We start from the raw sequence: 25,608 nt of genomic DNA on the forward strand, positions 1-25,608 counted from the left end.
ACAGGCGGGGATACTCACCACTATACTAACGAGGAAGAAGCTGATGAAAGCATGGCAGTATTCGGGCAGACCCATTTACTCTTGGGACCGATAGAATTTTGCCCATTTACACATACGCAGATGTTCTGCCAAAAGAAAAATAGCTTCCACAGATGATATCTTGAGTCATCTAACTGCAAAGTCCAGCTAAAGAAATCTCAAGTCTGACAAATCAGACTTTTTCCTTTTCCCCAAAGGTAAAGCTGCAGTGATTCCTGGGGACAAAGCGCTGTTTGGAGGTGAAATGCAGAAAAACATAACCTGGTGTTGTAAATAGTACATAGGCAAGAGGATAGCAAAGTTGCATGCTTCTTAGCATTTAGCAGGAATCACTTCTTCTTGAGATGGACTTTGTCAAAGATGGCGACAGTCTTGGGAAATAGCTTCGTAGAAAACGAGAAAAGCACTCCCCGTCGGGGAATCGAACCCCGGTCTCCCGCGTGACAGGCGGGGATACTCACCACTATACTAACGAGGAAGAAGCTGATGAAAGCATGGCAGTATTCGGGCGGACCCATTTACTCTTGGGACCGATAGAATTTTGCCCATTTACACATACGCAGATGTTCTGCCAAAAAAAAAATAGCTTCCACAGATGATATCTTGAGTCATCTAACTGCAAAGTCCAGCTAAAGAAATCTCAAGTCTGACAAATCAGACTTTTTCTCTTTCCCCAAAGGTAAAGCTGCAGTGATTCCTGGGGACAAAGCGCTGTTTGGAGGTGAAATGCAGAAAAACATAACCTGGTGTTGTAAACAGTACATAGGCAAGAGGATAGCAAAGTGGCATGCTTCTTAGCATTTAGCAGGAAGCACTTCTTCTTGAGATGGACTTTGCCAAAGATGGCGACAGTCTTGGGAAATAGCTTCGTAGAAAACGAGAAAAGCACTCCCTGTCGGGGAATCGAACCCTGGTCTCCCGCGTGTCAGGCGGGGATACTCACCACTATACTAACGAGGAAGAAGCTGATGAAAGAATGGCAGTATTCGGGCAGACCCATTTACTCTTGGGACCGATAGAATTTTGCCCATTTACACATACGCAGATGTTCTGCCAAAAAAAAAATAGCTTCCACAGATGATATCTTGAGTCATCTAACTGCAAAGTCCAGCTAAAGAAATCTCAAGTCTGACAAATCAGACTTTTTCTCTTTCCCCAAAGGTAAAGCTGCAGTGATTCCTGGGGACAAAGCGCTGTTTGGAGGTGAAATGCAGAAAAACATAACCTGGTGTTGTAAATAGTACATAGGCAAGAGGATAGCAAAGTGGCATGCTTCTTAGCATTTAGCAGGAAGCACTTCTTCTTGAGATGGACTTTGTCAAAGATGGCGACAGTCTTGGGAAATAGCTTCGTAGAAAACGAGAAAAGCACTCCCCGTCGGGGAATCGAACCCCGGTCTCCCGCGTGACAGGTGGGGATACTCACCACTATACTAACGAGGAAGAAGCTGATGAAAGCATGGCAGTATTCGGGCGGACCCATTTACTCTTGGGACCGATAGAATTTTGCCCATTTACACATACGCAGATGTTCTGCCAATAAAAAAAATAGCTTCCACAGATGATATCTTGAGTCATCTAACTGCAAAGTCCAGCTAAAGAAATCTCAAGTCTGACAAATCAGACTTTTTCTCTTTCCCCAAAGGTAAAGCTGCAGTGATTCCTGGGGACAAAGCGCTGTTTGGAGGTGAAATGCAGAAAAACATAACCTGGTGTTGTAAACAGTACATAGGCAAGAGGATAGCAAAGTGGCATGCTTCTTAGCATTTAGCAGGAATCACTTCTTCTTGAGATGGACTTTGTCAAAGATGGCGACAGTCTTGGGAAATAGCTTCGTAGAAAACGAGAAAAGCACTCCCCGTCGGGGAATCGAACCCCGGTCTCCCGCGTGACAGGCGGGGATACTCACCACTATACTAACGAGGAAGAAGCTGATGAAAGCATGGCAGTATTCGGGCGGACCCATTTACTCTTGGGACCGATAGAATTTTGCCCATTTACACATACGCAGATGTTCTGCCAAAAGAAAAATAGCTTCCACAGATGATATCTTGAGTCATCTAACTGCAAAGTCCAGCTAAAGAAATCTCAAGTCTGACAAATCAGACTTTTTCTCTTTCCCCAAAGGTAAAGCTGCAGTGATTCCTGGGGACAAAGCGCTGTTTGGAGGTGAAATGCAGAAAAACATAACCTGGTGTTGTAAACAGTACATAGGCAAAGTGGCATGCTTCTTAGCATTTAGCAGGAAGCACTTCTTCTTGAGATGGACTTTGCCAAAGATGGCGACAGTCTTGGGAAATAGCTTCGTAGAAAACGAGAAAAGTACTCCCCGTCGGGGAATCGAACCCCGGTCTCCCGCGTGACAGGCGGGGATACTCACCACTATACTAACGAGGAAGAAGCTGATGAAAGCATGGCAGTATTCGGGCGGACCCATTTACTCTTGGGAACGATAGAATTTTGCCCATTTACACATACGCAGATGTTCTGCCAAAAGAAAAATAGCTTCCACAGATGATATCTTGAGTCATCTAACTGCAAAGTCCAGCTAAAGAAATCTCAAGTCTGACAAATCAGACTTTTTCTCTTTCCCCAAAGGTAAAGCTGCAGTGATTCCTGGGGACAAAGCGCTGTTTGGAGGTGAAATGCAGAAAAACATAACCTGGTGTTGTAAACAGTACATAGGCAAGAGGATAGCAAAGTGGCATGCTTCTTAGCATTTAGCAGGAAGCACTTCTTCTTGAGATGGACTTTGTCAAAGATGGCGACAGTCTTGGGAAATAGCTTCGTAGAAAACGAGAAAAGCACTCCCCGTCGGGGAATCGAACCCCGGTCTCCCGCGTGACAGGCGGGGATACTCACCACTATACTAACGAGGAAAAAGCTGATGAAAGCATGGCAGTATTCGGGCGGACCCATTTACTCTTGGGACCGATAGAATTTTGCCCATTTACACATACGCAGATGTTCTGCCAAAAGAAAAATAGCTTCCACAGATGATATCTTGAGTCATCTAACTGCAAAGTCCAGCTAAAGAAATCTCAAGTCTGACAAATCAGACTTTTTCTCTTTCCCCAAAGGTAAAGCTGCAGTGATTCCTGGGGACAAAGCGCTGTTTGGAGGTGAAATGCAGAAAAACATAACCTGGTGTTGTAAACAGTACATAGGCAAGAGGATAGCAAAGTGGCATGCTTCTTAGCATTTAGCAGGAAGCACTTCTTCTTGAGATGGACTTTGCCAAAGATGGCGACAGTCTTGGGAAATAGCTTCGTAGAAAACGAGAAAAGTACTCCCCGTCGGGGAATCGAACCCCGGTCTCCCGCGTGACAGGCGGGGATACTCACCACTATACTAACGAGGAAGAAGCTGATGAAAGAATGGCAGTATTCGGGCAGACCCATTTACTCTTGGGACCGATAGAATTTTGCCCATTTACACATACGCAGATGTTCTGCCAAAAGAAAAATAGCTTCCACAGATGATATCTTGAGTCATCTAACTGCAAAGTCCAGCTAAAGAAATCTCAAGTCTGACAAATCAGACTTTTTCCTTTTCCCCAAAGGTAAAGCTGCAGTGATTCCTGGGGACAAAGCGCTGTTTGGAGGTGAAATGCAGAAAAACATAACCTGGTGTTGTAAATAGTACATAGGCAAGAGGATAGCAAAGTGGCATGCTTCTTAGCATTTAGCAGGAAGCACTTCTTCTTGAGATGGACTTTGTCAAAGATGGCGACAGTCTTGGGAAATAGCTTCGTAGAAAACGAGAAAAGCACTCCCCATCGGGGAATCGAACCCCGGTCTCCCGCGTGACAGGTGGGGATACTCACCACTATACTAACGAGGAAGAAGCTGATGAAAGCATGGCAGTATTCGGGCGGACCCATTTACTCTTGGGACCGATAGAATTTTGCCCATTTACACATACGCAGATGTTCTGCCAAAAGAAAAATAGCTTCCACAGATGATATCTTGAGTCATCTAACTGCAAAGTCCAGCTAAAGAAATCTCAAGTCTGACAAATCAGACTTTTTCTCTTTCCCCAAAGGTAAAGCTGCAGTGATTCCTGGGGACAAAGCGCTGTTTGGAGGTGAAATGCAGAAAAACATAACCTGGTGTTGTAAATAGTACATAGGCAAGAGGATAGCAAAGTGGCATGCTTCTTAGCATTTAGCAGGAAGCACTTCTTCTTGAGATGGACTTTGTCAAAGATGGCGACAGTTTTGGGAAATAGCTTCGTAGAAAACGAGAAAAGCACTCCCCGTCGGGGAATCGAACCCCGGTCTCCCGCGTGACAGGCAGGGATACTCACCACTATACTAATGAGGAAGAAGCTGATGAAAGCATGGCAGTATTCGGGTGGACCCATTTACTCTTGGGACCGATAGAATTTTGCCCATTTACACATACGCAGATGTTCTGCCAAAAGAAAAATAGCTTCCACAGATGATATCTTGAGTCATCTAACTGCAAAGTCCAGCTAAAGAAATCTCAAGTCTGACAAATCAGACTTTTTCTCTTTCCCCAAAGGTAAAGCTGCAGTGATTCCTGGGGACAAAGCGCTGTTTGGAGGTGAAATGCAGAAAAACATAACCTGGTGTTGTAAACAGTACATAGGCAAGAGGATAGCAAAGTGGCATGCTTCTTAGCATTTAGCAGGAATCACTTCTTCTTGAGATGGACTTTGTCAAAGATGGCGACAGTCTTGGGAAATAGCTTCGTAGAAAACGAGAAAAGCACTCCCCGTCGGGGAATCGAACCCCGGTCTCCCGCGTGACAGGCGGGGATACTCACCACTATACTAACGAGGAAGAAGCTGATGAAAGCATGGCAGTATTCGGGCGGACCCATTTACTCTTGGGACCGATAGAATTTTGCCCATTTACACATACGCAGATGTTCTGCCAAAAGAAAAATAGCTTCCACAGATGATATCTTGAGTCATCTAACTGCAAAGTCCAGCTAAAGAAATCTCAAGTCTGACAAATCAGACTTTTTCTCTTTCCCCAAAGGTAAAGCTGCAGTGATTCCTGGGGACAAAGCGCTGTTTGGAGGTGAAATGCAGAAAAACATAACCTGGTGTTGTAAACAGTACATAGGCAAGAGGATAGCAAAGTGGCATGCTTCTTAGCATTTAGCAGGAAGCACTTCTTCTTGAGATGGACTTTGCCAAAGATGGCGACAGTCTTGGGAAATAGCTTCGTAGAAAACGAGAAAAGTACTCCCCGTCGGGGAATCGAACCCCGGTCTCCCGCGTGACAGGCGGGGATACTCACCACTATACTAACGAGGAAGAAGCTGATGAAAGAATGGCAGTATTCGGGCAGACCCATTTACTCTTGGGACCGATAGAATTTTGCCCATTTACACATACGCAGATGTTCTGCCAAAAGAAAAATAGCTTCCACAGATGATATCTTGAGTCATCTAACTGCAAAGTCCAGCTAAAGAAATCTCAAGTCTGACAAATCAGACTTTTTCCTTTTCCCCAAAGGTAAAGCTGCAGTGATTCCTGGGGACAAAGCGCTGTTTGGAGGTGAAATGCAGAAAAACATAACCTGGTGTTGTAAATAGTACATAGGCAAGAGGATAGCAAAGTGGCATGCTTCTTAGCATTTAGCAGGAAGCACTTCTTCTTGAGATGGACTTTGTCAAAGATGGCGACAGTCTTGGGAAATAGCTTCGTAGAAAACGAGAAAAGCACTCCCCATCGGGGAATCGAACCCCGGTCTCCCGCGTGACAGGCGGGGATACTCACCACTATACTAACGAGGAAAAAGCTGATGAAAGCATGGCAGTATTCGGGCGGACCCATTTACTCTTGGGACCGATAGAATTTTGCCCATTTACACATACGCAGATGTTCTGCCAAAAGAAAAATAGCTTCCACAGATGATATCTTGAGTCATCTAACTGCAAAGTCCAGCTAAAGAAATCTCAAGTCTGACAAATCAGACTTTTTCTCTTTCCCCAAAGGTAAAGCTGCAGTGATTCCTGGGGACAAAGCGCTGTTTGGAGGTGAAATGCAGAAAAACATAACCTGGTGTTGTAAATAGTACATAGGCAAGAGGATAGCAAAGTGGCATGCTTCTTAGCATTTAGCAGGAAGCACTTCTTCTTGAGATGGACTTTGTCAAAGATGGCGACAGTCTTGGGAAATAGCTTCGTAGAAAACGAGAAAAGCACTCCCCGTCGGGGAATCGAACCCCGGTCTCCCGCGTGACAGGCGGGGATACTCACCACTATACTAACGAGGAAAAAGCTGATGAAAGCATGGCAGTATTCGGGCGGACCCATTTACTCTTGGGACCGATAGAATTTTGCCCATTTACACATACGCAGATGTTCTGCCAAAAGAAAAATAGCTTCCACAGATGATATCTTGAGTCATCTAACTGCAAAGTCCAGCTAAAGAAATCTCAAGTCTGACAAATCAGACTTTTTCCTTTTCCCCAAAGGTAAAGCTGCAGTGATTCCTGGGGACAAAGCGCTGTTTGGAGGTGAAATGCAGAAAAACATAACCTGGTGTTGTAAATAGTACATAGGCAAAGTGGCATGCTTCTTAGCATTTAGCAGGAAGCACTTCTTCTTGAGATGGACTTTGCCAAAGATGGCGACAGTCTTGGGAAATAGCTTCGTAGAAAACGAGAAAAGTACTCCCCGTCGGGGAATCGAACCCCGGTCTCCCGCGTGACAGGCGGGGATACTCACCACTATACTAACGAGGAAGAAGCTGATGAAAGCATGGGAGTATTCGGGCAGACCCATTTACTCTTGGGACCGATAGAATTTTGCCCATTTACACATACGCAGATGTTCTGCCAAAAGAAAAATAGCTTCCACAGATGATATCTTGAGTCATCTAACTGCAAAGTCCAGCTAAAGAAATCTCAAGTCTGACAAATCAGACTTTTTCCTTTTCCCCAAAGGTAAAGCTGCAGTGATTCCTGGGGACAAAGCGCTGTTTGGAGGTGAAATGCAGAAAAACATAACCTGGTGTTGTAAATAGTACATAGGCAAAGTGGCATGCTTCTTAGCATTTAGCAGGAAGCACTTCTTCTTGAGATGGACTTTGCCAAAGATGGCGACAGTCTTGGGAAATAGCTTCGTAGAAAACGAGAAAAGTACTCCCCGTCGGGGAATCGAACCCCGGTCTCCCGCGTGACAGGCGGGGATACTCACCACTATACTAACGAGGAAGAAGCTGATGAAAGCATGGCAGTATTCGGGCGGACCCATTTACTCTTGGGACCGATAGAATTTTGCCCATTTACACATACGCAGATGTTCTGCCAAAAGAAAAATAGCTTCCACAGATGATATCTTGAGTCATCTAACTGCAAAGTCCAGCTAAAGAAATCTCAAGTCTGACAAATCAGACTTTTTCTCTTTCCCCAAAGGTAAAGCTGCAGTGATTCCTGGGGACAAAGCGCTGTTTGGAGGTGAAATGCAGAAAAACATAACCTGGTGTTGTAAACAGTACATAGGCAAGAGGATAGCAAAGTGGCATGCTTCTTAGCATTTAGCAGGAAGCACTTCTTCTTGAGATGGACTTTGCCAAAGATGGCGACAGTCTTGGGAAATAGCTTCGTAGAAAACGAGAAAAGTACTCCCCGTCGGGGAATCGAACCCCGGTCTCCCGCGTGACAGGCGGGGATACTCACCACTATACTAACGAGGAAGAAGCTGATGAAAGAATGGCAGTATTCGGGCAGACCCATTTACTCTTGGGACCGATAGAATTTTGCCCATTTACACATACGCAGATGTTCTGCCAAAAGAAAAATAGCTTCCACAGATGATATCTTGAGTCATCTAACTGCAAAGTCCAGCTAAAGAAATCTCAAGTCTGACAAATCAGACTTTTTCCTTTTCCCCAAAGGTAAAGCTGCAGTGATTCCTGGGGACAAAGCGCTGTTTGGAGGTGAAATGCAGAAAAACATAACCTGGTGTTGTAAATAGTACATAGGCAAGAGGATAGCAAAGTGGCATGCTTCTTAGCATTTAGCAGGAAGCACTTCTTCTTGAGATGGACTTTGTCAAAGATGGCGACAGTCTTGGGAAATAGCTTCGTAGAAAACGAGAAAAGCACTCCCCATCGGGGAATCGAACCCCGGTCTCCCGCGTGACAGGCGGGGATACTCACCACTATACTAACGAGGAAAAAGCTGATGAAAGCATGGCAGTATTCGGGCGGACCCATTTACTCTTGGGACCGATAGAATTTTGCCCATTTACACATACGCAGATGTTCTGCCAAAAGAAAAATAGCTTCCACAGATGATATCTTGAGTCATCTAACTGCAAAGTCCAGCTAAAGAAATCTCAAGTCTGACAAATCAGACTTTTTCTCTTTCCCCAAAGGTAAAGCTGCAGTGATTCCTGGGGACAAAGCGCTGTTTGGAGGTGAAATGCAGAAAAACATAACCTGGTGTTGTAAATAGTACATAGGCAAGAGGATAGCAAAGTGGCATGCTTCTTAGCATTTAGCAGGAAGCACTTCTTCTTGAGATGGACTTTGTCAAAGATGGCGACAGTCTTGGGAAATAGCTTCGTAGAAAACGAGAAAAGCACTCCCCGTCGGGGAATCGAACCCCGGTCTCCCGCGTGACAGGCGGGGATACTCACCACTATACTAACGAGGAAAAAGCTGATGAAAGCATGGCAGTATTCGGGCGGACCCATTTACTCTTGGGACCGATAGAATTTTGCCCATTTACACATACGCAGATGTTCTGCCAAAAGAAAAATAGCTTCCACAGATGATATCTTGAGTCATCTAACTGCAAAGTCCAGCTAAAGAAATCTCAAGTCTGACAAATCAGACTTTTTCCTTTTCCCCAAAGGTAAAGCTGCAGTGATTCCTGGGGACAAAGCGCTGTTTGGAGGTGAAATGCAGAAAAACATAACCTGGTGTTGTAAATAGTACATAGGCAAAGTGGCATGCTTCTTAGCATTTAGCAGGAAGCACTTCTTCTTGAGATGGACTTTGCCAAAGATGGCGACAGTCTTGGGAAATAGCTTCGTAGAAAACGAGAAAAGTACTCCCCGTCGGGGAATCGAACCCCGGTCTCCCGCGTGACAGGCGGGGATACTCACCACTATACTAACGAGGAAGAAGCTGATGAAAGCATGGCAGTATTCGGGCAGACCCATTTACTCTTGGGACCGATAGAATTTTGCCCATTTACACATACGCAGATGTTCTGCCAAAAGAAAAATAGCTTCCACAGATGATATCTTGAGTCATCTAACTGCAAAGTCCAGCTAAAGAAATCTCAAGTCTGACAAATCAGACTTTTTCCTTTTCCCCAAAGGTAAAGCTGCAGTGATTCCTGGGGACAAAGCGCTGTTTGGAGGTGAAATGCAGAAAAACATAACCTGGTGTTGTAAATAGTACATAGGCAAGAGGATAGCAAAGTGGCATGCTTCTTAGCATTTAGCAGGAAGCACTTCTTCTTGAGATGGACTTTGTCAAAGATGGCGACAGTTTTGGGAAATAGCTTCGTAGAAAACGAGAAAAGCACTCCCCGTCGGGGAATCGAACCCCGGTCTCCCGCGTGACAGGCAGGGATACTCACCACTATACTAACGAGGAAGAAGCTGATGAAAGCATGGCAGTATTCGGGTGGACCCATTTACTCTTGGGACCGATAGAATTTTGCCCATTTACACATACGCAGATGTTCTGCCAAAAGAAAAATAGCTTCCACAGATGATATCTTGAGTCATCTAACTGCAAAGTCCAGCTAAAGAAATCTCAAGTCTGACAAATCAGACTTTTTCTCTTTCCCCAAAGGTAAAGCTGCAGTGATTCCTGGGGACAAAGCGCTGTTTGGAGGTGAAATGCAGAAAAACATAACCTGGTGTTGTAAACAGTACATAGGCAAGAGGATAGCAAAGTGGCATGCTTCTTAGCATTTAGCAGGAATCACTTCTTCTTGAGATGGACTTTGTCAAAGATGGCGACAGTCTTGGGAAATAGCTTCGTAGAAAACGAGAAAAGCACTCCCCGTCGGGGAATCGAACCCCGGTCTCCCGCGTGACAGGCGGGGATACTCACCACTATACTAACGAGGAAGAAGCTGATGAAAGCATGGCAGTATTCGGGCGGACCCATTTACTCTTGGGACCGATAGAATTTTGCCCATTTACACATACGCAGATGTTCTGCCAAAAGAAAAATAGCTTCCACAGATGATATCTTGAGTCATCTAACTGCAAAGTCCAGCTAAAGAAATCTCAAGTCTGACAAATCAGACTTTTTCTCTTTCCCCAAAGGTAAAGCTGCAGTGATTCCTGGGGACAAAGCGCTGTTTGGAGGTGAAATGCAGAAAAACATAACCTGGTGTTGTAAACAGTACATAGGCAAGAGGATAGCAAAGTGGCATGCTTCTTAGCATTTAGCAGGAATCACTTCTTCTTGAGATGGACTTTGTCAAAGATGGCGACAGTCTTGGGAAATAGCTTCGTAGAAAACGAGAAAAGCACTCCCCGTCGGGGAATCGAACCCCGGTCTCCCGCGTGACAGGCGGGGATACTCACCACTATACTAACGAGGAAGAAGCTGATGAAAGCATGGCAGTATTCGGGCGGACCCATTTACTCTTGGGACCGATAGAATTTTGCCCATTTACACATACGCAGATGTTCTGCCAAAAGAAAAATAGCTTCCACAGATGATATCTTGAGTCATCTAACTGCAAAGTCCAGCTAAAGAAATCTCAAGTCTGACAAATCAGACTTTTTCTCTTTCCCCAAAGGTAAAGCTGCAGTGATTCCTGGGGACAAAGCGCTGTTTGGAGGTGAAATGCAGAAAAACATAACCTGGTGTTGTAAACAGTACATAGGCAAGAGGATAGCAAAGTGGCATGCTTCTTAGCATTTAGCAGGAAGCACTTCTTCTTGAGATGGACTTTGCCAAAGATGGCGACAGTCTTGGGAAATAGCTTCGTAGAAAACGAGAAAAGTACTCCCCGTCGGGGAATCGAACCCCGGTCTCCCGCGTGACAGGCGGGGATACTCACCACTATACTAACGAGGAAGAAGCTGATGAAAGAATGGCAGTATTCGGGCAGACCCATTTACTCTTGGGACCGATAGAATTTTGCCCATTTACACATACGCAGATGTTCTGCCAAAAGAAAAATAGCTTCCACAGATGATATCTTGAGTCATCTAACTGCAAAGTCCAGCTAAAGAAATCTCAAGTCTGACAAATCAGACTTTTTCCTTTTCCCCAAAGGTAAAGCTGCAGTGATTCCTGGGGACAAAGCGCTGTTTGGAGGTGAAATGCAGAAAAACATAACCTGGTGTTGTAAATAGTACATAGGCAAGAGGATAGCAAAGTGGCATGCTTCTTAGCATTTAGCAGGAAGCACTTCTTCTTGAGATGGACTTTGTCAAAGATGGCGACAGTCTTGGGAAATAGCTTCGTAGAAAACGAGAAAAGCACTCCCCATCGGGGAATCGAACCCCGGTCTCCCGCGTGACAGGCGGGGATACTCACCACTATACTAACGAGGAAAAAGCTGATGAAAGCATGGCAGTATTCGGGCGGACCCATTTACTCTTGGGACCGATAGAATTTTGCCCATTTACACATACGCAGATGTTCTGCCAAAAGAAAAATAGCTTCCACAGATGATATCTTGAGTCATCTAACTGCAAAGTCCAGCTAAAGAAATCTCAAGTCTGACAAATCAGACTTTTTCTCTTTCCCCAAAGGTAAAGCTGCAGTGATTCCTGGGGACAAAGCGCTGTTTGGAGGTGAAATGCAGAAAAACATAACCTGGTGTTGTAAATAGTACATAGGCAAGAGGATAGCAAAGTGGCATGCTTCTTAGCATTTAGCAGGAAGCACTTCTTCTTGAGATGGACTTTGTCAAAGATGGCGACAGTCTTGGGAAATAGCTTCGTAGAAAACGAGAAAAGCACTCCCCGTCGGGGAATCGAACCCCGGTCTCCCGCGTGACAGGCGGGGATACTCACCACTATACTAACGAGGAAAAAGCTGATGAAAGCATGGCAGTATTCGGGCGGACCCATTTACTCTTGGGACCGATAGAATTTTGCCCATTTACACATACGCAGATGTTCTGCCAAAAGAAAAATAGCTTCCACAGATGATATCTTGAGTCATCTAACTGCAAAGTCCAGCTAAAGAAATCTCAAGTCTGACAAATCAGACTTTTTCCTTTTCCCCAAAGGTAAAGCTGCAGTGATTCCTGGGGACAAAGCGCTGTTTGGAGGTGAAATGCAGAAAAACATAACCTGGTGTTGTAAATAGTACATAGGCAAAGTGGCATGCTTCTTAGCATTTAGCAGGAAGCACTTCTTCTTGAGATGGACTTTGCCAAAGATGGCGACAGTCTTGGGAAATAGCTTCGTAGAAAACGAGAAAAGTACTCCCCGTCGGGGAATCGAACCCCGGTCTCCCGCGTGACAGGCGGGGATACTCACCACTATACTAACGAGGAAGAAGCTGATGAAAGCATGGCAGTATTCGGGCAGACCCATTTACTCTTGGGACCGATAGAATTTTGCCCATTTACACATACGCAGATGTTCTGCCAAAAGAAAAATAGCTTCCACAGATGATATCTTGAGTCATCTAACTGCAAAGTCCAGCTAAAGAAATCTCAAGTCTGACAAATCAGACTTTTTCCTTTTCCCCAAAGGTAAAGCTGCAGTGATTCCTGGGGACAAAGCGCTGTTTGGAGGTGAAATGCAGAAAAACATAACCTGGTGTTGTAAATAGTACATAGGCAAGAGGATAGCAAAGTGGCATGCTTCTTAGCATTTAGCAGGAAGCACTTCTTCTTGAGATGGACTTTGTCAAAGATGGCGACAGTCTTGGGAAATAGCTTCGTAGAAAACGAGAAAAGCACTCCCCGTCGGGGAATCGAACCCCGGTCTCCCGCGTGACAGGCGGGGATACTCACCACTATACTAACGAGGAAGAAGCTGATGAAAGCATGGCAGTATTCGGGCAGACCCATTTACTCTTGGGACCGATAGAATTTTGCCCATTTACACATACGCAGATGTTCTGCCAAAAGAAAAATAGCTTCCACAGATGATATCTTGAGTCATCTAACTGCAAAGTCCAGCTAAAGAAATCTCAAGTCTGACAAATCAGACTTTTTCTCTTTCCCCAAAGGTAAAGCTGCAGTGATTCCTGGGGACAAAGCGCTGTTTGGAGGTGAAATGCAGAAAAACATAACCTGGTGTTGTAAATAGTACATAGGCAAGAGGATAGCAAAGTGGCATGCTTCTTAGCATTTAGCAGGAAGCACTTCTTCTTGAGATGGACTTTGTCAAAGATGGCGACAGTCTTGGGAAATAGCTTCGTAGAAAACGAGAAAAGCACTCCCCGTCGGGGAATCGAACCCCGGTCTCCCGCGTGACAGGCGGGGATACTCACCACTATACTAACGAGGAAGAAGCTGATGAAAGCATGGCAGTATTCGGGCGGACCCATTTACTCTTGGGACCAATAGAATTTTGCCCATTTACACATACGCAGATGTTCTGCCAAAAGAAAAATAGCTTCCACAGATGATATCTTGAGTCATCTAACTGCAAAGTCCAGCTAAAGAAATCTCAAGTCTGACAAATCAGACTTTTTCTCTTTCCCCAAAGGTAAAGCTGCAGTGATTCCTGGGGACAAAGCGCTGTTTGGAGGTGAAATGCAGAAAAACATAACCTGGTGTTGTAAACAGTACATAGGCAAAGTGGCATGCTTCTTAGCATTTAGCAGGAAGCACTTCTTCTTGAGATGGACTTTGCCAAAGATGGCGACAGTCTTGGGAAATAGCTTCGTAGAAAACGAGAAAAGTACTCCCCGTCGGGGAATCGAACCCCGGTCTCCCGCGTGACAGGCGGGGATACTCACCACTATACTAACGAGGAAGAAGCTGATGAAAGCATGGCCGTATTCGGGCGGACCCATTTACTCTTGGGAACGATAGAATTTTGCCCATTTACACATACGCAGATGTTCTGCCAAAAGAAAAATAGCTTCCACAGATGATATCTTGAGTCATCTAACTGCAAAGTCCAGCTAAAGAAATCTCAAGTCTGACAAATCAGACTTTTTCTCTTTCCCCAAAGGTAAAGCTGCAGTGATTCCTGGGGACAAAGCGCTGTTTGGAGGTGAAATGCAGAAAAACATAACCTGGTGTTGTAAACAGTACATAGGCAAGAGGATAGCAAAGTGGCATGCTTCTTAGCATTTAGCAGGAAGCACTTCTTCTTGAGATGGACTTTGTCAAAGATGGCGACAGTCTTGGGAAATAGCTTCGTAGAAAACGAGAAAAGCACTCCCCGTCGGGGAATCGAACCCCGGTCTCCCGCGTGACAGGCGGGGATACTCACCACTATACTAACGAGGAAAAAGCTGATGAAAGCATGGCAGTATTCGGGCGGACCCATTTACTCTTGGGACCGATAGAATTTTGCCCATTTACACATACGCAGATGTTCTGCCAAAAGAAAAATAGCTTCCACAGATGATATCTTGAGTCATCTAACTGCAAAGTCCAGCTAAAGAAATCTCAAGTCTGACAAATCAGACTTTTTCTCTTTCCCCAAAGGTAAAGCTGCAGTGATTCCTGGGGACAAAGCGCTGTTTGGAGGTGAAATGCAGAAAAACATAACCTGGTGTTGTAAACAGTACATAGGCAAGAGGATAGCAAAGTGGCATGCTTCTTAGCATTTAGCAGGAATCACTTCTTCTTGAGATGGACTTTGTCAAAGATGGCGACAGTCTTGGGAAATAGCTTCGTAGAAAACGAGAAAAGCACTCCCCGTCGGGGAATCGAACCCCGATCTCCCGCGTGACAGGCGGGGATACTCACCACTATACTAACGAGGAAGAAGCTGATGAAAGCATGGCAGTATTCGGGTGGACCCATTTACTCTTGGGACCAATAGAATTTTGCCCATTTACACATACGCAGATGTTCTGCCAAAAAAAAAAATAGCTTCCACAGATGATATCTTGAGTCATCTAACTGCAAAGTCCAGCTAAAGAAATCTCAAGTCTGACAAATCAGACTTTTTCTCTTTCCCCAAAGGTAAAGCTGCAGTGATTCCTGGGGACAAAGCGCTGTTTGGAGGTGAAATGCAGAAAAACATAACCTGGTGTTGTAAACAGTACATAGGCAAGAGGATAGCAAAGTGGCATGCTTCTTAGCATTTAGCAGGAAGCACTTCTTCTTGAGATGGACTTTGTCAAAGATGGCGACAGTCTTGGGAAATAGCTTCGTAGAAAACGAGAAAAGCACTCCCCGTCGGGGAATCGAACCCCGGTCTCCCGCGTGACAGGCGGGGATACTCACCACTATACTAACGAGGAAGAAGCTGATGAAAGCATGGCCGTATTCGGGCGGACCCATTTACTCTTGGGAACGATAGAATTTTGCCCATTTACACATACGCAGATGTTCTGCCAAAAGAAAAATAGCTTCCACAGATGATATCTTGAGTCATCTAACTGCAAAGTCCAGCTAAAGAAATCTCAAGTCTGACAAATCAGACTTTTTCTCTTTCCCCAAAGGTAAAGCTGCAGTGATTCCTGGGGACAAAGCGCTGTTTGGAGGTGAAATGCAGAAAAACATAACCTGGTGTTGTAAACAGTACATAGGCAAGAGGATAGCAAAGTGGCATGCTTCTTAGCATTTAGCAGGAAGCACTTCTTCTTGAGATGGACTTTGTCAAAGATGGCGACAGTCTTGGGAAATAGCTTCGTAGAAAACGAGAAAAGCACTCCCCGTCGGGGAATCGAACCCCGGTCTCCCGCGTGACAGGCGGGGATACTCACCACTATACTAACGAGGAAAAAGCTGATGAAAGCATGGCAGTATTCGGGCGGACCCATTTACTCTTGGGACCGATAGAATTTTGCCCATTTACACATACGCAGATGTTCTGCCAAAAGAAAAATAGCTTCCACAGATGATATCTTGAGTCATCTAACTGCAAAGTCCAGCTAAAGAAATCTCAAGTCTGACAAATCAGACTTTTTCTCTTTCCCCAAAGGTAAAGCTGCAGTGATTCCTGGGGACAAAGCGCTGTTTGGAGGTGAAATGCAGAAAAACATAACCTGGTGTTGTAAACAGTACATAGGCAAGAGGATAGCAAAGTGGCATGCTTCTTAGCATTTAGCAGGAATCACTTCTTCTTGAGATGGACTTTGTCAAAGATGGCGACAGTCTTGGGAAATAGCTTCGTAGAAAACGAGAAAAGCACTCCCCGTCGGGGAATCGAACCCCGATCTCCCACGTGACAGGCGGGGATACTCACCACTATACTAACGAGGAAGAAGCTGATGAAAGCATGGCAGTATTCGGGTGGACCCATTTACTCTTGGGACCAATAGAATTTTGCCCATTTACACATACGCAGATGTTCTGCCAAAAAAAAAAATAGCTTCCACAGATGATATCTTGAGTCATCTAACTGCAAAGTCCAGCTAAAGAAATCTCAAGTCTGACAAATCAGACTTTTTCTCTTTCCCCAAAGGTAAAGCTGCAGTGATTCCTGGGGACAAAGCGCTGTTTGGAGGTGAAATGCAGAAAAACATAACCTGGTGTTGTAAACAGTACATAGGCAAGAGGATAGCAAAGTGGCATGCTTCTTAGCATTTAGCAGGAAGCACTTCTTCTTGAGATGGACTTTGCCAAAGATGGCGACAGTCTTGGGAAATAGCTTCGTAGAAAACGAGAAAAGCACTCCCCGTCGGGGAATCGAACCCCGGTCTCCCGCGTGACAGGCGGGGATACTCACCACTATACTAACGAGGAAGAAGCTGATGAAAGCATGGCAGTATTCGGGCAGACCCATTTACTCTTGGGACCGATAGAATTTTGCCCATTTACACATACGCAGATGTTCTGCCAAAAGAAAAATAGCTTCCACAGATGATATCTTGAGTCATCTAACTGCAAAGTCCAGCTAAAGAAATCTCAAGTCTGACAAATCAGACTTTTTCTCTTTCCCCAAAGGTAAAGCTGCAGTGATTCCTGGGGACAAAGCGCTGTTTGGAGGTGAAATGCAGAAAAACATAACCTGGTGTTGTAAATAGTACATAGGCAAGAGGATAGCAAAGTGGCATGCTTCTTAGCATTTAGCAGGAAGCACTTCTTCTTGAGATGGACTTTGTCAAAGATGGCGACAGTTTTGGGAAATAGCTTCGTAGAAAACGAGAAAAGCACTCCCCGTCGGGGAATCGAACCCCGGTCTCCCGCGTGACAGGCGGGGATACTCACCACTATACTAACGAGGAAGAAGCTGATGAAAGCATGGCAGTATTCGGGTGGACCCATTTACTCTTGGGACCGATAGAATTTTGCCCATTTACACATACGCAGATGTTCTGCCAAAAGAAAAATAGCTTCCACAGATGATATCTTGAGTCATCTAACTGCAAAGTCCAGCTAAAGAAATCTCAAGTCTGACAAATCAGACTTTTTCTCTTTCCCCAAAGGTAAAGCTGCAGTGATTCCTGGGGACAAAGCGCTGTTTGGAGGTGAAATGCAGAAAAACATAACCTGGTGTTGTAAACAGTACATAGGCAAGAGGATAGCAAAGTGGCATGCTTCTTAGCATTTAGCAGGAATCACTTCTTCTTGAGATGGACTTTGTCAAAGATGGCGACAGTCTTGGGAAATAGCTTCGTAGAAAACGAGAAAAGCACTCCCCGTCGGGGAATCGAACCCCGGTCTCCCGCGTGACAGGCGGGGATACTCACCACTATACTAACGAGGAAGAAGCTGATGAAAGCATGGCAGTATTCGGGCGGACCCATTTACTCTTGGGACCGATAGAATTTTGCCCATTTACACATACGCAGATGTTCTGCCAAAAGAAAAATAGCTTCCACAGATGATATCTTGAGTCATCTAACTGCAAAGTCCAGCTAAAGAAATCTCAAGTCTGACAAATCAGACTTTTTCTCTTTCCCCAAAGGTAAAGCTGCAGTGATTCCTGGGGACAAAGCGCTGTTTGGAGGTGAAATGCAGAAAAACATAACCTGGTGTTGTAAACAGTACATAGGCAAGAGGATAGCAAAGTGGCATGCTTCTTAGCATTTAGCAGGAAGCACTTCTTCTTGAGATGGACTTTGCCAAAGATGGCGACAGTCTTGGGAAATAGCTTCGTAGAAAACGAGAAAAGTACTCCCCGTCGGGGAATCGAACCCCGGTCTCCCGCGTGACAGGCGGGGATACTCACCACTATACTAACGAGGAAGAAGCTGATGAAAGAATGGCAGTATTCGGGCAGACCCATTTACTCTTGGGACCGATAGAATTTTGCCCATTTACACATACGCAGATGTTCTGCCAAAAGAAAAATAGCTTCCACAGATGATATCTTGAGTCATCTAACTGCAAAGTCCAGCTAAAGAAATCTCAAGTCTGACAAATCAGACTTTTTCCTTTTCCCCAAAGGTAAAGCTGCAGTGATTCCTGGGGACAAAGCGCTGTTTGGAGGTGAAATGCAGAAAAACATAACCTGGTGTTGTAAATAGTACATAGGCAAGAGGATAGCAAAGTGGCATGCTTCTTAGCATTTAGCAGGAAGCACTTCTTCTTGAGATGGACTTTGTCAAAGATGGCGACAGTCTTGGGAAATAGCTTCGTAGAAAACGAGAAAAGCACTCCCCATCGGGGAATCGAACCCCGGTCTCCCGCGTGACAGGTGGGGATACTCACCACTATACTAACGAGGAAGAAGCTGATGAAAGCATGGCAGTATTCGGGCGGACCCATTTACTCTTGGGACCGATAGAATTTTGCCCATTTACACATACGCAGATGTTCTGCCAAAAGAAAAATAGCTTCCACAGATGATATCTTGAGTCATCTAACTGCAAAGTCCAGCTAAAGAAATCTCAAGTCTGACAAATCAGACTTTTTCCTTTTCCCCAAAGGTAAAGCTGCAGTGATTCCTGGGGACAAAGCGCTGTTTGGAGGTGAAATGCAGTAAAACATAACCTGGTGTTGTAAACAGTACATAGGCAAGAGGATAGCAAAGTGGCATGCTTCTTAGCATTTAGCAGGAAGCACTTCTTCTTGAGATGGACTTTGTCAAAGATGGCGACAGTCTTGGGAAATAGCTTCGTAGAAAACGAGAAAAGCACTCCCCGTCGGGGAATCGAACCCCGGTCTCCCGCGTGACAGGCGGGGATACTCACCACTATACTAACGAGGAAGAAGCTGATGAAAGCATGGCAGTATTCGGGCAGACCCATTTACTCTTGGGACCGATAGAATTTTGCCCATTTACACATACGCAGATGTTCTGCCAAAAGAAAAATAGCTTCCACAGATGATATCTTGAGTCATCTAACTGCAAAGTCCAGCTAAAGAAATCTCAAGTCTGACAAATCAGACTTTTTCTCTTTCCCCAAAGGTAAAGCTGCAGTGATTCCTGGGGACAAAGCGCTGTTTGGAGGTGAAATGCAGTAAAACATAACCTGGTGTTGTAAACAGTACATAGGCAAGAGGATAGCAAAGTGGCATGCTTCTTAGCATTTAGCAGGAAGCACTTCTTCTTGAGATGGACTTTGTCAAAGATGGCGACAGTCTTGGGAAATAGCTTCGTAGAAAACGAGAAAAGCACTCCCCGTCGGGGAATCGAACCCCGGTCTCCCGCGTGACAGGCGGGGATACTCACCACTATACTAACGAGGAAGAAGCTGATGAAAGCATGGCAGTATTCGGGCAGACCCATTTACTCTTGGGACCGATAGAATTTTGCCCATTTACACATACGCAGATGTTCTGCCAAAAGAAAAATAGCTTCCACAGATGATATCTTGAGTCATCTAACTGCAAAGTCCAGCTAAAGAAATCTCAAGTCTGACAAATCAGACTTTTTCTCTTTCCCCAAAGGTAAAGCTGCAGTGATTCCTGGGGACAAAGCGCTGTTTGGAGGTGAAATGCAGAAAAACATAACCTGGTGTTGTAAATAGTACATAGGCAAGAGGATAGCAAAGTGGCATGCTTCTTAGCATTTAGCAGGAAGCACTTCTTCTTGAGATGGACTTTGTCAAAGATGGCGACAGTCTTGGGAAATAGCTTCGTAGAAAACGAGAAAAGCACTCCCCGTCGGGGAATCGAACCCCGGTCTCCCGCGTGACAGGCGGGGATACTCACCACTATACTAACGAGGAAAAAGCTGATGAAAGCATGGCAGTATTCGGGCGGACCCATTTACTCTTGGGACCGATAGAATTTTGCCCATTTACACATACGCAGATGTTCTGCCAAAAGAAAAATAGCTTCCACAGATGATATCTTGAGTCATCTAACTGCAAAGTCCAGCTAAAGAAATCTCAAGTCTGACAAATCAGACTTTTTCCTTTTCCCCAAAGGTAAAGCTGCAGTGATTCCTGGGGACAAAGCGCTGTTTGGAGGTGAAATGCAGAAAAACATAACCTGGTGTTGTAAATAGTACATAGGCAAGAGGATAGCAAAGTGGCATGCTTCTTAGCATTTAGCAGGAAGCACTTCTTCTTGAGATGGACTTTGTCAAAGATGGCGACAGTCTTGGGAAATAGCTTCGTAGAAAACGAGAAAAGCACTCCCCGTCCGGGAATCGAACCCCGGTCTCCCGCGTGACAGGCGGGGATACTCACCACTATACTAACGAGGAAGAAGCTGATGAAAGAATGGCAGTATTCGGGCAGACCCATTTACTCTTGGGACCGATAGAATTTTGCCCATTTACACATACGCAGATGTTCTGCCAATAAAAAAAATAGCTTCCACAGATGATATCTTGAGTCATCTAACTGCAAAGTCCAGCTAAAGAAATCTCAAGTCTGACAAATCAGACTTTTTCTCTTTCCCCAAAGGTAAAGCTGCAGTGATTCCTGGGGACAAAGCGCTGTTTGGAGGTGAAATGCAGAAAAACATAACCTGGTGTTGTAAACAGTACATAGGCAAGAGGATAGCAAAGTGGCATGCTTCTTAGCATTTAGCAGGAATCACTTCTTCTTGAGATGGACTTTGTCAAAGATGGCGACAGTCTTGGGAAATAGCTTCGTAGAAAACGAGAAAAGCACTCCCCGTCAGGGAATCGAACCCCGGTCTCCCGCGTGACAGGCGGGGATACTCACCACTATACTAACGAGGAAGAAGCTGATGAAAGCATGGCAGTATTCGGGTGGACCCATTTACTCTTGGGACCGATAGAATTTTGCCCATTTACACATACGCAGATGTTCTGCCAAAAGAAAAATAGCTTCCACAGATGATATCTTGAGTCATCTAACTGCAAAGTCCAGCTAAAGAAATCTCAAGTCTGACAAATCAGACTTTTTCCTTTTCCCCAAAGGTAAAGCTGCAGTGATTCCTGGGGACAAAGCGCTGTTTGGAGGTGAAATGCAGTAAAACATAACCTGGTGTTGTAAACAGTACATAGGCAAGAGGATAGCAAAGTGGCATGCTTCTTAGCATTTAGCAGGAAGCACTTCTTCTTGAGATGGACTTTGTCAAAGATGGCGACAGTCTTGGGAAATAGCTTCGTAGAAAACGAGAAAAGCACTCCCCGTCGGGGAATCGAACCCCGGTCTCCCGCGTGACAGGCGGGGATACTCACCACTATACTAACGAGGAAAAAGCTGATGAAAGCATGGCAGTATTCGGGCGGACCCATTTACTCTTGGGACCGATAGAATTTTGCCCATTTACACATACGCAGATGTTCTGCCAAAAGAAAAATAGCTTCCACAGATGATATCTTGAGTCATCTAACTGCAAAGTCCAGCTAAAGAAATCTCAAGTCTGACAAATCAGACTTTTTCCTTTTCCCCAAAGGTAAAGCTGCAGTGATTCCTGGGGACAAAGCGCTGTTTGGAGGTGAAATGCAGAAAAACATAACCTGGTGTTGTAAACAGTACATAGGCAAGAGGATTGCAAAGTGGCATGCTTCTTAGCATTTAGCAGGAATCACTTCTTCTTGAGATGGACTTTGTCAAAGATGGCGACAGTCTTGGGAAATAGCTTCGTAGAAAACGAGAAAAGCACTCCCCGTCAGAGAATCGAACCCCGGTCTCCCGCGTGACAGGCGGGGATACTCACCACTATACTAACGAGGAAGAAGCTGATGAAAGCATGGCAGTATTTGGGTGGACCCATTTACTCTTGGGACCGATAGAATTTTGCCCATTTACACATACGCAGATGTTCTGCCAAAAGAAAAATAGCTTCCACAGATGATATCTTGAGTCATCTAACTGCAAAGTCCAGCTAAAGAAATCTCAAGTCTGACAAATCAGACTTTTTCTCTTTCCCCAAAGGTAAAGCTGCAGTGATTCCTGGGGACAAAGCGCTGTTTGGAGGTGAAATGCAGAAAAACATAACCTGGTGTTGTAAATAGTACATAGGCAAGAGGATAGCAAAGTGGCATGCTTCTTAGCATTTAGCAGGAAGCACTTCTTCTTGAGATGGACTTTGTCAAAGATGGCGACAGTCTTGGGAAATAGCTTCGTAGAAAACGAGAAAAGCACTCCCCGTCGGGGAATCGAACCCCGGTCTCCCGCGTGACAGGTGGGGATACTCACCACTATACTAACGAGGAAGAAGCTGATGAAAGCATGGCAGTATTCGGGCGGACCCATTTACTCTTGGGACCGATAGAATTTTGCCCATTTACACATACGCAGATGTTCTGCCAAAAGAAAAATAGCTTCCACAGATGATATCTTGAGTCATCTAACTGCAAAGTCCAGCTAAAGAAATCTCAAGTCTGACAAATCAGACTTTTTCCTTTTCCCCAAAGGTAAAGCTGCAGTGATTCCTGGGGACAAAGCGCTGTTTGGAGGTGAAATGCAGTAAAACATAACCTGGTGTTGTAAACAGTACATAGGCAAGAGGATAGCAAAGTGGCATGCTTCTTAGCATTTAGCAGGAAGCACTTCTTCTTGAGATGGACTTTGCCAAAGATGGCGACAGTCTTGGGAAATAGCTTCGTAGAAAACGAGAAAAGCACTCCCCGTCGGGGAATCGAACCCTGGTCTCCCGCGTGACAGGCGGGGATACTCACCACTATACTAACGAGGAAGAAGCTGATGAAAGCATGGCAGTATTCGGGCAGACCCATTTACTCTTGGGACCGATAGAATTTTGCCCATTTACACATACGCAGATGTTCTGCCAAAAGAAAAATAGCTTCCACAGATGATATCTTGAGTCATCTAACTGCAAAGTCCAGCTAAAGAAATCTCAAGTCTGACAAATCAGACTTTTTCTCTTTCCCCAAAGGTAAAGCTGCAGTGATTCCTGGGGACAAAGCGCTGTTTGGAGGTGAAATGCAGAAAAACATAACCTGGTGTTGTAAATAGTACATAGGCAAGAGGATAGCAAAGTGGCATGCTTCTTAGCATTTAGCAGGAAGCACTTCTTCTTGAGATGGACTTTGTCAAAGATGGCGACAGTCTTGGGAAATAGCTTCGTAGAAAACGAGAAAAGCACTCCCCGTCCGGGAATCGAACCCCGGTCTCCCGCGTGACAGGCGGGGATACTCACCACTATACTAACGAGGAAGAAGCTGATGAAAGAATGGCAGTATTCGGGCAGACCCATTTGCTCTTGGGACCGATAGAATTTTGCCCATTTACACATACGCAGATGTTCTGCCAATAAAAAAAATAGCTTCCACAGATGATATCTTGAGTCATCTAACTGCAAAGTCCAGCTAAAGAAATCTCAAGTCTGACAAATCAGACTTTTTCTCTTTCCCCAAAGGTAAAGCTGCAGTGATTCCTGGGGACAAAGCGCTGTTTGGAGGTGAAATGCAGAAAAACATAACCTGGTGTTGTAAACAGTACATAGGCAAGAGGATAGCAAAGTGGCATGCTTCTTAGCATTTAGCAGGAATCACTTCTTCTTGAGATGGACTTTGTCAAAGATGGCGACAGTCTTGGGAAATAGCTTCGTAGAAAACGAGAAAAGCACTCCCCGTCAGAGAATCGAACCCCGGTCTCCCGCGTGACAGGCGGGGATACTCACCACTATACTAACGAGGAAGAAGCTGATGAAAGCATGGCAGTATTTGGGTGGACCCATTTACTCTTGGGACCGATAGAATTTTGCCCATTTACACATACGCAGATGTTCTGCCAAAAGAAAAATAGCTTCCACAGATGATATCTTGAGTCATCTAACTGCAAAGTCCAGCTAAAGAAATCTCAAGTCTGACAAATCAGACTTTTTCTCTTTCCCCAAAGGTAAAGCTGCAGTGATTCCTGGGGACAAAGCGCTGTTTGGAGGTGAAATGCAGAAAAACATAACCTGGTGTTGTAAATAGTACATAGGCAAGAGGATAGCAAAGTGGCATGCTTCTTAGCATTTAGCAGGAAGCACTTCTTCTTGAGATGGACTTTGTCAAAGATGGCGACAGTCTTGGGAAATAGCTTCGTAGAAAACGAGAAAAGCACTCCCCGTCGGGGAATCGAACCCCGGTCTCCCGCGTGACAGGTGGGGATACTCACCACTATACTAACGAGGAAGAAGCTGATGAAAGCATGGCAGTATTCGGGCGGACCCATTTACTCTTGGGACCGATAGAATTTTGCCCATTTACACATACGCAGATGTTCTGCCAAAAGAAAAATAGCTTCCACAGATGATATCTTGAGTCATCTAACTGCAAAGTCCAGCTAAAGAAATCTCAAGTCTGACAAATCAGACTTTTTCCTTTTCCCCAAAGGTAAAGCTGCAGTGATTCCTGGGGACAAAGCGCTGTTTGGAGGTGAAATGCAGTAAAACATAACCTGGTGTTGTAAACAGTACATAGGCAAGAGGATAGCAAAGTGGCATGCTTCTTAGCATTTAGCAGGAAGCACTTCTTCTTGAGATGGACTTTGCCAAAGATGGCGACAGTCTTGGGAAATAGCTTCGTAGAAAACGAGAAAAGCACTCCCCGTCGGGGAATCGAACCCTGGTCTCCCGCGTGACAGGCGGGGATACTCACCACTATACTAACGAGGAAGAAGCTGATGAAAGCATGGCAGTATTCGGGCAGACCCATTTACTCTTGGGACCGATAGAATTTTGCCCATTTACACATACGCAGATGTTCTGCCAAAAGAAAAATAGCTTCCACAGATGATATCTTGAGTCATCTAACTGCAAAGTCCAGCTAAAGAAATCTCAAGTCTGACAAATCAGACTTTTTCTCTTTCCCCAAAGGTAAAGCTGCAGTGATTCCTGGGGACAAAGCGCTGTTTGGAGGTGAAATGCAGAAAAACATAACCTGGTGTTGTAAACAGTACATAGGCAAGAGGATAGCAAAGTGGCATGCTTCTTAGCATTTAGCAGGAAGCACTTCTTCTTGAGATGGACTTTGCCAAAGATGGCGACAGTCTTGGGAAATAGCTTCGTAGAAAACGAGAAAAGCACTCCCCGTCGGGGAATCGAACCCTGGTCTCCCGCGTGACAGGCGGGGATACTCACCACTATACTAACGAGGAAGAAGCTGATGAAAGCATGGCAGTATTCGGGCAGACCCATTTACTCTTGGGACCGATAGAATTTTGCCCATTTACACATACGCAGATG

General features: G+C 45.0%; 26 non-coding genes across 26 annotated transcripts; all 26 read right to left on the minus strand.

The window, feature by feature from the left end:
• Window positions 1-445: 445 nt before the first annotated feature.
• Window positions 446-517, minus strand: TRNAD-GUC (transfer RNA aspartic acid (anticodon GUC)). Its single transcript has one exon. It is a non-coding gene; the product is annotated as a tRNA-Asp (tRNA).
• A 1,375-nt stretch (window positions 518-1,892) lies between these two features.
• Window positions 1,893-1,964, minus strand: TRNAD-GUC (transfer RNA aspartic acid (anticodon GUC)). The gene has a single exon. It is a non-coding gene; the product is annotated as a tRNA-Asp (tRNA).
• Window positions 1,965-2,363: 399 nt separating this feature from the next.
• Window positions 2,364-2,435, minus strand: TRNAD-GUC (transfer RNA aspartic acid (anticodon GUC)). The gene has a single exon. It is a non-coding gene; the product is annotated as a tRNA-Asp (tRNA).
• A 410-nt stretch (window positions 2,436-2,845) lies between these two features.
• TRNAD-GUC (transfer RNA aspartic acid (anticodon GUC)) lies at window positions 2,846-2,917 on the minus strand. Its single transcript has one exon. It is a non-coding gene; the product is annotated as a tRNA-Asp (tRNA).
• Window positions 2,918-3,327: 410 nt separating this feature from the next.
• On the minus strand, window positions 3,328-3,399 carry TRNAD-GUC (transfer RNA aspartic acid (anticodon GUC)). Its single transcript has one exon. It is a non-coding gene; the product is annotated as a tRNA-Asp (tRNA).
• A 1,374-nt stretch (window positions 3,400-4,773) lies between these two features.
• Window positions 4,774-4,845, minus strand: TRNAD-GUC (transfer RNA aspartic acid (anticodon GUC)). Its single transcript has one exon. It is a non-coding gene; the product is annotated as a tRNA-Asp (tRNA).
• Window positions 4,846-5,255: 410 nt separating this feature from the next.
• On the minus strand, window positions 5,256-5,327 carry TRNAD-GUC (transfer RNA aspartic acid (anticodon GUC)). The gene has a single exon. It is a non-coding gene; the product is annotated as a tRNA-Asp (tRNA).
• Window positions 5,328-6,219: 892 nt separating this feature from the next.
• TRNAD-GUC (transfer RNA aspartic acid (anticodon GUC)) lies at window positions 6,220-6,291 on the minus strand. The gene has a single exon. It is a non-coding gene; the product is annotated as a tRNA-Asp (tRNA).
• A 399-nt stretch (window positions 6,292-6,690) lies between these two features.
• Window positions 6,691-6,762, minus strand: TRNAD-GUC (transfer RNA aspartic acid (anticodon GUC)). Its single transcript has one exon. It is a non-coding gene; the product is annotated as a tRNA-Asp (tRNA).
• Window positions 6,763-7,161: 399 nt separating this feature from the next.
• Window positions 7,162-7,233, minus strand: TRNAD-GUC (transfer RNA aspartic acid (anticodon GUC)). Its single transcript has one exon. It is a non-coding gene; the product is annotated as a tRNA-Asp (tRNA).
• Window positions 7,234-7,643: 410 nt separating this feature from the next.
• TRNAD-GUC (transfer RNA aspartic acid (anticodon GUC)) lies at window positions 7,644-7,715 on the minus strand. Its single transcript has one exon. It is a non-coding gene; the product is annotated as a tRNA-Asp (tRNA).
• An 892-nt stretch (window positions 7,716-8,607) lies between these two features.
• On the minus strand, window positions 8,608-8,679 carry TRNAD-GUC (transfer RNA aspartic acid (anticodon GUC)). The gene has a single exon. It is a non-coding gene; the product is annotated as a tRNA-Asp (tRNA).
• A 399-nt stretch (window positions 8,680-9,078) lies between these two features.
• TRNAD-GUC (transfer RNA aspartic acid (anticodon GUC)) lies at window positions 9,079-9,150 on the minus strand. Its single transcript has one exon. It is a non-coding gene; the product is annotated as a tRNA-Asp (tRNA).
• Window positions 9,151-10,042: 892 nt separating this feature from the next.
• On the minus strand, window positions 10,043-10,114 carry TRNAD-GUC (transfer RNA aspartic acid (anticodon GUC)). Its single transcript has one exon. It is a non-coding gene; the product is annotated as a tRNA-Asp (tRNA).
• Window positions 10,115-10,524: 410 nt separating this feature from the next.
• TRNAD-GUC (transfer RNA aspartic acid (anticodon GUC)) lies at window positions 10,525-10,596 on the minus strand. Its single transcript has one exon. It is a non-coding gene; the product is annotated as a tRNA-Asp (tRNA).
• A 410-nt stretch (window positions 10,597-11,006) lies between these two features.
• On the minus strand, window positions 11,007-11,078 carry TRNAD-GUC (transfer RNA aspartic acid (anticodon GUC)). The gene has a single exon. It is a non-coding gene; the product is annotated as a tRNA-Asp (tRNA).
• Window positions 11,079-11,970: 892 nt separating this feature from the next.
• On the minus strand, window positions 11,971-12,042 carry TRNAD-GUC (transfer RNA aspartic acid (anticodon GUC)). Its single transcript has one exon. It is a non-coding gene; the product is annotated as a tRNA-Asp (tRNA).
• Window positions 12,043-12,441: 399 nt separating this feature from the next.
• On the minus strand, window positions 12,442-12,513 carry TRNAD-GUC (transfer RNA aspartic acid (anticodon GUC)). The gene has a single exon. It is a non-coding gene; the product is annotated as a tRNA-Asp (tRNA).
• Window positions 12,514-12,923: 410 nt separating this feature from the next.
• Window positions 12,924-12,995, minus strand: TRNAD-GUC (transfer RNA aspartic acid (anticodon GUC)). Its single transcript has one exon. It is a non-coding gene; the product is annotated as a tRNA-Asp (tRNA).
• A 410-nt stretch (window positions 12,996-13,405) lies between these two features.
• Window positions 13,406-13,477, minus strand: TRNAD-GUC (transfer RNA aspartic acid (anticodon GUC)). Its single transcript has one exon. It is a non-coding gene; the product is annotated as a tRNA-Asp (tRNA).
• Window positions 13,478-13,876: 399 nt separating this feature from the next.
• TRNAD-GUC (transfer RNA aspartic acid (anticodon GUC)) lies at window positions 13,877-13,948 on the minus strand. The gene has a single exon. It is a non-coding gene; the product is annotated as a tRNA-Asp (tRNA).
• Window positions 13,949-14,358: 410 nt separating this feature from the next.
• TRNAD-GUC (transfer RNA aspartic acid (anticodon GUC)) lies at window positions 14,359-14,430 on the minus strand. Its single transcript has one exon. It is a non-coding gene; the product is annotated as a tRNA-Asp (tRNA).
• Window positions 14,431-15,323: 893 nt separating this feature from the next.
• Window positions 15,324-15,395, minus strand: TRNAD-GUC (transfer RNA aspartic acid (anticodon GUC)). The gene has a single exon. It is a non-coding gene; the product is annotated as a tRNA-Asp (tRNA).
• A 410-nt stretch (window positions 15,396-15,805) lies between these two features.
• Window positions 15,806-15,877, minus strand: TRNAD-GUC (transfer RNA aspartic acid (anticodon GUC)). Its single transcript has one exon. It is a non-coding gene; the product is annotated as a tRNA-Asp (tRNA).
• An 893-nt stretch (window positions 15,878-16,770) lies between these two features.
• TRNAD-GUC (transfer RNA aspartic acid (anticodon GUC)) lies at window positions 16,771-16,842 on the minus strand. Its single transcript has one exon. It is a non-coding gene; the product is annotated as a tRNA-Asp (tRNA).
• Window positions 16,843-17,252: 410 nt separating this feature from the next.
• Window positions 17,253-17,324, minus strand: TRNAD-GUC (transfer RNA aspartic acid (anticodon GUC)). The gene has a single exon. It is a non-coding gene; the product is annotated as a tRNA-Asp (tRNA).
• Between the last annotated feature and the right edge of the window lie 8,284 nt (window positions 17,325-25,608).

Source organism: Eleutherodactylus coqui, chromosome 11 (assembly GCF_035609145.1).
Source record: "Eleutherodactylus coqui strain aEleCoq1 chromosome 11, aEleCoq1.hap1, whole genome shotgun sequence".
NCBI classification, from domain to species: Eukaryota; Metazoa; Chordata; class Amphibia; order Anura; family Eleutherodactylidae; genus Eleutherodactylus; species Eleutherodactylus coqui.